This window comes from Gymnogyps californianus, chromosome 19 (genome assembly GCF_018139145.2).
Source record: "Gymnogyps californianus isolate 813 chromosome 19, ASM1813914v2, whole genome shotgun sequence".
NCBI classification, from domain to species: Eukaryota; Metazoa; Chordata; class Aves; order Accipitriformes; family Cathartidae; genus Gymnogyps; species Gymnogyps californianus.
In genome coordinates this window covers 2,847,617-2,857,649 of record NC_059489.1, presented here as the reverse complement: position 1 = coordinate 2,857,649, position 10,033 = coordinate 2,847,617, and positions in this window count along the sequence as shown.

Here is a 10,033-nt window from a genome sequence, read left to right as displayed (position 1 = left end):
TAAGCTTGCAGGTTTTATCTACACTTTGTTCTTATGGTAGAGTAGCATTGCCATATATTAATAGCCATATTTTTTCATTTTAGATTAAAACCAGATAGATGCTTCTCATGCTTTGCTTTCAAATCCTATTTAAAAAAATATTGATCATGTGTGTGTTGTTTTTCTTTCCCTCTGACTCTGCTGGCTCTGTAAAGGACAGTCACTAATGAAATGCTTTCAGTCCTGGATCTCTGTGCATTACTGGGTATGGTTTTGTAGATTTAGGGACAGATTTTAGAAGGTATAATGTATAGATAAAAGAAAAATGTCATTTCCAACAGAGAGACAGGCAAGAAAAATAAGATTTAAAAGCAGGACCTCTACAATTAGGAGGTACAGAGCAGCTTAGACATGATAAGATGGTCCATGATGTGCCTAGGCACATCTTTCAGGAGCTAAACGCTGTTGAAAGATCTTGTCCTCCATGACTTTAAGAGAAATGGCCAAAAATCATCGCATGGCGGAGACCCCCCGGCACAGCCTGTGTGCTGCTCTCTAGGAGAGGTTTGGAGGAGGGTGGCAGGGACTGCGGCATGAGGACAACATGGGACACACACACGCGCGCGCGCCACCCTAACATACCTGATGGTGTTTCTTCTGCCGGAGCCCGGAGAACTGACCCACCTTCTGGGTTTTCCAGGTGTACATCTTCCTCTTTCTGTGCCCATCCATGAGCCCCCAGAGGTCTTGGGGCAGCTTGAAGATGTGACAAAAAGGTCTCCTTGTGCCACCTACCCGGTGTGGGAAACAGCTTCCTCATGCGCATCAGGATGGCGTGACGGTGCAGGAGCTGCCTGTGTCCTCTGAGTTCCTGGGCAAGGTGCTGGAGATAAAAGACTCAAGGCAAGTTTCTCTGCTGATGCCCTGCCTTGTTATCATAGGAATGGGAAACACGGGCGCACAGAGTGGGGTGAGGACAGACCATCCTTCGTGTGCCACCACACCAACCCCAGCCGTGCTGGGAGCACCATGACCTGGTGCAAAGGTGAAGCCCTTCATTCTGAGACCAGCCCAGACCTGTCTCCAAGACTCAAGGCGCTCCTCATGACGTTCTCCTCCAGATGTGACCCCAGGAGCTTTGCTTGAACTGGAAAGCAGCTCATTTGCAAAGGTTTTCTGCAGTTCCTCCAGACCCACTCAACAAGCTCTAATAATAACTAACTGCCTTTCTATTTATAAATGAGAACAGCAGCGAGGAACTCGGCTCACGCGGCTGAGGCCACCGCAGCCCCGGTGCTCCCACACCACACCACGGCTCTCACCCTCTGCCGTCGAACTGTTCATCTCCGCTGTCCTGCCAGAGCCCCAGCAGCCCTGCCATCGTGCATGGGAAAGGGCATTTCCCCGGGCTCTTTCCTTGGGATACACACACATGTTGTTTTTTTTTTTTGCTTGTTGACAAGGGAATATTTTCTTTTTAAAAACAGGAATTGTTTTTGTAGCAGCTCCAACCCCACTTTGTAAAACAAACATTTCCCAAGCGCTTGATGTTTTGGATGATGTTATTGTTACTGAAACGTCAGCGCAAATATCAGAAAATATATTTCTTAGTGGAGCCTGGGGATTTTGTGCTGCCCGTCTCCCAGCGACCAGAAGTGACGCAGAGGACCGATGGATCCTTTCTGCCGAGCCAGCGGGATGTGGCCTGCCTTGGGGCTGAGTTGAAAAAGCATTTGCGTTTAGATTAACATGCTGTAGCCCAAGGCTAGCTCTCGCCCAGCCGGCATACAGGAGGGGAGCATCACCTCCACTTCGGCTGAGTCAGCTCGAGCGGAGACCCGAGTCAGGCTGAAGCTGCCTTTGCTGGCTCCAGTCTCACAGGGACTGGACATCTGGAGCCAGTTCTGGTTCTACCTACAGCGTTGCCTCTGCTCCCCTTCGTGACAGTGCTGGGCCCCGTACCTGCACTTCTGGAAGGGCTGGAGAGAGTTTTTCCTCTAATACATCCTCTCACTGTCTCCCCTACATGCAGGATGCCAGATGAAAATGCTCTGATCTGTTCTGACAAATCCTCTGTTCCTAAGTAGATAATAACCAGAAAATCTTCCTAAATAAATCCTGGTTTCGGATCTGTGCCCACAGTTGCTATTCTTTTCATACCAATCAACTACTCCTTCTTGCCCTGAACTGGGGGCATCCTTAGCCCCTCGAAGTAGAAAAAGGGGTACAGATTTATGGCTGGTGAAGTCAGCATGGGACTGCGTGGAGTTTTGTGACTCTAAAAAATGAGAGTCTGATTTGGCAGCATTAATGCACAAGTGACCAGAAACACTCTCCTCTGCTGAGCAGGGATTAAAGGTTGCAGATAGCTATAATCCCAAACTGCAGCGGAAAGTGCTGGGATACCTTTTCGTTATATCAGTAGTGCAACGAAGCTGGCACATGGATCTGATGTGGAGAAGAGGAATGTATTAGAGTAATACCCGTTTACTTCTCTCTCTTCCTTCAGTATCAAGTTGATATACTTGATACTGAGAGGTCCCCCTGGCAAAGGGGAGTCTCGGGCTCCATCTGCCCCCAAACTCGGACCAGGTCTGTGCACGTACTGAACAAATGAAACTTCCTCAGGGAGGTTCACCATGGACATGTTGACGAAGTGAACATCTCTGCTGGTGGTGGCTGCTGCATTCCTATGGACACCAGTCACGTCCACAGCATCTGTGGTCCAGCGTTTTGACCTCCTTCTTCAGTCTCTGAATCCTCGGTGTGCATCCAGAGCCGTCGGACAGTGGTGCAGAGCTGCAGAACAAGGCTCTTGCTCATACGAGAGGCAGCGGTGCCACCTTCAGCACAGAGCAGCCAGGCCTGGGGGGGCTGAGCCCTTCTCCCAGCGCCCAGGGCTCTCCCGCTGGGCAGTGTTTGCCTGGGAACTGGGGCTTTCCCTCGGATGGGTGCCTTGTACAGAAAATTGGAAATACTCCAATGAAAGATTCTGCTGTTGGTCTAAGTTTTCCCGAAGAAAGGAGAAACTATGAGCAGCTTTTTTTGAGTGACACAGCATTACCTGATGAGTTTTCCTCACATTCAGCCCAGTTCTTTATAATCCTCTTCACCTCCCACGTTTCTGCCTCTGGAGCCTGTGGTCCCATGCAGCGAGGGCTCCTCCCTTGCTGATGCTCATAAACCACGGCCCTGGGACGAGGATATCACTGGCATCCTGGTAGTTGCTCCTGGCTGGGAAATTAAGGTATAAATTGGTCTTGCACTAGAGTCCTAAATCTCTTCCAGGCTGTGCACGATTCAGTCCTTCATTGCCCCCATTCCTCATAAATGCTGCCTCTCTAATGCAGCCATCGTACAGTGATAACACAGTAGGAGCCACACTCCTTTGGGGTTAGGGAAATATTTGAGTGACAAAGCAATCCTGACTCAGGCAGGCTGGGATGCTCTATCGGCCCGACTGCCTGGAGCAACATGCCGGGCCAGGAGCAGCCCCTGGCAGGTTACTGGAACAATCCTGAAAGTTATTTTTTCCGTAGCCCTTTCTCACACCCAGGTCCCTACGATCCCAGTGGGTATTTTGCTCATACCCTTGCTCCAGGACTTCAGCTCATCCCCCCGACCCCCGTACTCACCTCCCTTTGTGCATGGCAGCACGGGGGGGCTCAGTCCCAATGACACCCTCCTGTCTGACCTATCTTAGCCAGAACTAGGCTCACCATGCACCGGCACAGAGGGCGAGGGATGCCATGCGGCCACATGCACCCTGATGGAGAGGGACTGGGGGCACAGCTGGCCTTAGTCCCCCTTGGCTGGTCCAGCACCTTAAGAGATGGGAGCAGGATAACTGGGTGGCAAAAAAAATCCTGCAGATGCAAACCTGCCGCTGCCTGGTTGCTGGGGAAGGCAGGGATGTCCCGGGGCGGGCGGGGGGGTGTTGAGGAGCACGAGTCCCAGCCGTGCACCGCTGCGATGTCACCAGGAGGTGGCACAGCACGAATGGAGATGCTCCGGGGGAGCGCACCCTGGGCCGGGCGCGCTGGGTCCCGCGGAGCCGCCGCACACCCCGCAACGGGGAGCGAAGTGATTCATTAGGGCTGTTCCAGGAAAGAGAAGAAAAGTCTCGCATCTTCTTTCTCGGAAACCCATTGTGCAAAATCCTTTCACATGGGGCAAGGGGGGGGGGGAAGGCACAAAAACCACATTTTATTTGGAGAGAAGGGAAAAAATGAGCACATTTCCCGCCCTCTGAAAACACCCAGCTGTCAGGACATCCACTGTCTTGTGTCCCCATGGCCTTTCCGCATGAGCGGAGCCTCCGCTGACTCCTGTTCCTCTCTCTGGTGCCCTCATTCACTGCTCTAATATCCCGTCTGTCAGTACGTTCCTTAAGGAAAATTCATTTATGGCTTATATCCTATTAATAGTCAGCAGCTTGCAGAGGTTTTTCCTGCAAAAGCAGACCCAGCAGCAGTGCAGCGGCTGGAGGTCTCCGTGGCTGAGCGAGGACAGCTCGTGGCCCCTGAGCCTCCCACCTGCAGGTCTCGATCTGCTGATTCCCAGCTGGGATCAAGTGCATTTTCCCCGTAGGACAAGTTTAGCCCATCTTCCCTTGTGGGAGCACTCTTTAGGTACCTGTGTCTGAGGTGATACAGCTGGAAATGGCGAACCAGTATTTTTTTGTAAACGTTGGCAATTTTCCCTTTCTAGCAAAAAGGCAGAACAGAGGATGTAGAAGGAAGAGATCAGCCGTTACAGACCAGAAGAAAGATTTGCTTTCAGTGAAACACTGACCTACAGTGCTTCTGCTAGAAACATTGCATTTCAAGAAAATTATTGTCTATATTTCACTTGAACGGATGATTTTGAAATGCATTGCTATTGTTGGTAAACCATATACCATACCACTTAGCCCATGCCCAGTTTGTAACCAAAAAAAAAGGTGATTTCTTCCCAGAAAAGAGTTCCCTTCTTGGCTTTACATGTTGAAAGTTAACTGAAACAGTTAACAGTGACTTAATGGGGTCCCAAGAGAACAGGGACCAAGCACCTCCTTTGGCCGCTTGTTGGGGTCCTTTGGGTGCAGGAGCACGAGGACAGGGCAAGTGGCTGCTGCCCCTTCCCCAGCTGCTCCCCGGCTCAGGGGTCCCTAAGCTGGAGGGGCTTTAGCAGCTCCCCGTGGGTGGCTTTTTCTTGCGTGGATTTGTCCAGGTGCTTTTTAAAGCCAGCTCAAATTTAGCTTTCACAGCATCCTCATGGACGCAGCTAACTTCATGTCATGCCCTCCGACCTCAGGCTGGAAGAGTCAGTGCAGGACACCCCCGTGGAGGGCATACAGGGGGGACACGGAGCTGCTGCTCTCTGTCCCTCCTGCTCAGAGAGTCTCCATCTGTTTATCCCTGTAAGTGCTACAGCCAGTCTTCCAGGAAAGCCCCAGGACAGTAGATAGATGTTCTGCAAATGTAAGAAATCAGATGTAGAAGATGTTGTGCAATCATGTTGCTCACCGGAGCCCATTTCTCGCTTTTCAGTCCCTTGTGAGAGGCAATTACAAATCCTCATGTGAAATGCGGTGTAGCCCTGCTACATAACATTGGCAGGAATCTTCTGTCCTATCCTGAGAGGGAAAAAAACATAGCGGTTTCAAGGCCAGTTATTTTTCAAATTAAAGCAAAAAAAAAAATGTTTCTTGCTTCTTTTTGTTGTTCCTTCTGAATTCCTACTTAGCATCCTGAAAACCCTTCAGAGGATTTGCATTTAGAACATGAAATGAATTTCTCACAGTGAGGCCAAAGAAAACCAAGGTGCGTGGGTGGAGGAAGCTGTGGCCCATGCCAGCAGCCAGTGCCAGCAAGTAGATGTCCTCAGCTGCCTAAGGTGAGGCCAAGCACTGCCTCAAATCCTCCTCGCATCCTACAGCGCTTGCTTTAAAGTCAGATAATAAATGTTTGCTGGGACTGGGAACGTAGGGAATATTTCCAGTAGCCCAGCGCAGACCTTGCCTCTTAGTCCAGCTGCAGACACAGGACTTAAATAGCTGAAGAAACGTAAAAAAGACCGTTTACAGCTCAACCCCGACAGTACTAACCTCCCTTCATGGCAGTGCTCCAGCTGCTGAATTGCTGCTATCGATTACCTCCTCGGAGACCTGCTGAGCCTGACGTGTGGTTGTTGGAGGCTGGGATCACAGTAGGGTCTGGGGCAGGTGATGGTGGGCAAAAATAGCTTCATTCACATGCCTGGATGAGAAGGAAGATGTCTTGGGTCATCTTGGTGGGCTTTGCGGTTGGAGGAGCGGATGGCTGGGCTGGCTCCTGGCTCTCAAGGCTTTGGGACACGGAGCGAGAAGACGCTGCAAAGAAGGCAGTCGCTTGAAGCGAGGGTCAGGCTGGTGTGGCCACCTATTTATAGGCATTATAGGTCCCTATAGCTGCATGCATTTGCCTAGGAGAGACAAGGTTGTTGATGGTAGTGACAATTCTCGCAGCAAACCCATGATATTTTACTGCCACAATGACAGAGAAGGACCTGTTCCAGCATGCCCCAAATCCATGGGAAGGATTTGCCTTTGGCATCTGGGCTCCCACTGACATCCATCAACCATCTCTGACCCAACCCAAGACCTCTCCAGGGACGTTAGTTACTGGACTAGATGACTTCTGATATTTTCAAATAGCCAAAATTCATTCTGAAAAGCATAAGACCCTGCAGGAGGGATGTATTCGGTCCTCATCCTGGTGACATCCACCATGACCACAGACACACAGGCGTGTTTCTAGCTCAGTTGCTGCACAGCCCATGTCCTTCCTTACCTGTGCATAAAACACCATCTGATGTCTGTGCCAGGATGAAGATGCACAGGGACAAACCGGACACCTCCATTTTGCCTAGAACATAAGTTCAGGAACTTCTGTTATCATTCATGCATGATCTAATTGAAACATCATGACTTACACAATCATCTCCTCCTCTGTCCCCCTCTTCCACTCTTTTAAAAAACGTTTCCTGCTTTTTCCAGCTGGACAAGCTATCCTTCTGTCTGCTTTGAAGTAAATATTTTGTTGGGTTTGGCTGCTGTCACAGCCACACATAGTCTTCTGCCTGATATTTTATCCATCTGCTGCTAAAGACAATATTTGGAGCTGAGAGTCTCAAAAGGCTTTTGAGGTGCTGAGTAGAATTAGAGAGTACCAATGCAAGAGAAAAATCTTCTTCTCAGCTTGCATGTGCACAGTAATTCAAGCTGAAATGCCTTAAAAATTAAATACTCTGAGAGATGCTTGTTACGACATCCTGGTACTCACGTGCAGCAAACTGGAGAGCACCACTCTGTACACTGGTTCGCATTAGCCGAGGACCTGATACACCCTGTTCACCCCCTCCACGGTTCACATGCGGAGATGTAATCCAACACTGATTTCCTCTTTTGTCTCAAGCGAATGGAAAAAGAGAATTGGACTCCCGCACCGTCGAGGTTGCCAACATCTGCCTTGCCTCATTTCTTCTGCTTCAAGAACATCTGGCTCTGCTCTGGGACAGCCACGTATGGCCAGTTGTGTTGCACGGGAATGAGCTGTGCTCGCTGTGATAAAGCCTCTCGTGGGTCTGCCAGCCGGAGCGCAGCGTCTGCCCAGCTGGAGATGCTCGCTGCCCTCGAGGCATGGGAGACCGCGTGTTCGTGGTGCCTTTCCTTCCAGGGCAGACACAAATAACTCTCTGTTTGATGCTGGTCCTGTCTCCTGGTTTTTTTTCCTCCGGGTTGCTCTGAAGAAAGGATGTTTTTTGTTTAGCTGAGCTATGAGATCTGGAGGTGCCTGCCCGGGAGAAAGCACACATGGCCGTGGCACTGGTGCTGTGACGGGGGGATACAGGAGGGGCTGCGAGGAGCTGCACAGGGCTGGGGTGTGTTGCCTTTACCCCGCGGGGTGTCTGCAGGCAGGACACCAACTTGTAGGCCACCGCAGGCAGCCCTGCTATGGGCTTCCTGCAGGACACCAGTCCTTTGCTTAACATCACTCAGCTTTATCCTCCTCCTACTCCACAGAAAATTGTCTCAGCTATTTTGAAGCTTACATCACTGCTTTTTGTGAAGTTCCTTGAAATTCTCAGAAATACCACTTTTTGTTGCTGCTGCTGCTTACTTGCACTTGAGTTGCTTAACTAGCATTTGAACTGGACAACCTTCATATCTCTATCACAGCTGCGAGAGGACGAGGAGACCTGGAAAGCCCTGTCATTCCTGTCCAGACATTTTTCAAATACCCCTTTGCTCCCCAAAACCTTGCAGAGTGAAATGCTGTCCCTGAGCTCCCAACCTTGAGCACGTGTGTGCCTTGCTCCCCTGCTCCCCAGCACTCAAGAACTACTGGCTGGCACCGTTCTTCTCTCCTAACCTGAAAGGCCTGTGCTGGTCTTTGCTGTTGTTCTGGGATGCCCGTTTGGGGCACGGTGCTTGGGGACCGGCGCTGGAGGCGGCTGATGGTGAATGGCCCTTTGTGCGCTTTGTCGCTTTGCTGCACAAAGAAGGCATTCTTAAATCTAATAAATAAGAATCTCCCTGTTAATAAGACTAAGTTATTGCATGAGTTACTGCAGGGAACGTGCAGCAACCGCAGCAGGGAGCTGCCTCACCCACTTTGTGCCGGGACGATGGACGCACCCTGCAGCACAAACAACATGCTCTGGTTCAGGTTTATCAGCAAAGACACTGTGTGCATGGAGGGCTCGTGCTGTGCTGGAAAACAAGGAGAATAACCAAAATATTAGGCCAGTTTTGGAGCTGTTTTGTGTGCTGGAGCAAGGTGCTTCCCACCAGGCTGCTGTCAGCCCCTGCACTCAAAGAGCAGGTAGAGCGATTGCAGCTGCTGAGGGATGGTTTTCCTCCGCAGCCCTTCAGCTCAGGGCAGGGGAAAGGAGAGAGGCGGAGGCGACCTCTGAAGGGAATATTTAAGAAGCCGGTTCATTTCCAGGAAATCTCTGTCTTGTTCTTTTTTTTTTTTTTTTTCAATGGAAAACCTAAATCCTCGTGAACTTTTTGAGAACTTTTGTTCATTCCCTCTTGCCAGCTAAGCTCCGCTTTGTGCTGGTGACAAAACCCCTTTCTCCAAGCACTGGCCATGGGCCAGGACCTGGAAATCTCAACTGTGTGCTGGCAGTGCCTCGAACCCTGTCCCCTCTTCCCTCTGGGCTGATGCAAAGCCCCAGCTCCAACCAGCTCGCCTTTGGGGGACTCTCTGTGGGTCTTTTTCCTTCTCCTCCTTGTGCAGGAGATGATGGAGTCAGCTCTGCTTGCTTCATCTTCCCCTGCAATGGAAAGCCCTAAATATCATGGAGAATAATCTGTCAAACCTGTGGTAGCAGAGGGTGAAGTGGATGGGTGGTAGTTACTTAGAAGAAACAACTGTGCAAGCGGTGTTGGAAGGAATAGCCACTGCAGGAGATGCTCTTCACCCCAGGGAAGGAAATGCAATTGCAACAAGAAGATTTCACACCTCAGTCCTGCTCTCTGCTTTCTCATCTTCCCTGTATCCCAGTGCACTCCTTTTCCCCTGTCCAGCTCCCAGAGACGCTCTCTCTGGGCCAGGACTTGTTTGCTGAGGTTTTTATTACTGTTGGTGTCTTTGCATCATTCAAAGACCTCCAAAGGGACCTGGTCCCCTCATGCTGTGTGGTAGAAAAGAGATTTCGCAGTTAAAGAAGCGAGGGTCTGTGTGTAAGAGCAGAGATACAGAGGGCAGAGGAGAGGGAAGCCAGTGTATTTTACAAGTCCACTCAAACCAGCAGCCACCGCAGCAGAAGGGCCCCTCTCACCAGCAGCACCTCCAGAGGCGCAAACCACGAGATGCTGATGAAGAAAACCCAACAGGAATGGATCTCATAAACTGTCATTTTATCAGGAGGCTCACAGCTTGAGTTCTCCACTGCTGCTGATATCCCCCAGGTCACTAAATAAAACTCTTCCCTTTCCCTGAGTTCCCGTTTCCCGGAGCTGAGTGTATGAACAGGTGACCGAAACGTTCGGTGATTTCACTGACCCGTTTCCCAGGGGTGGGGA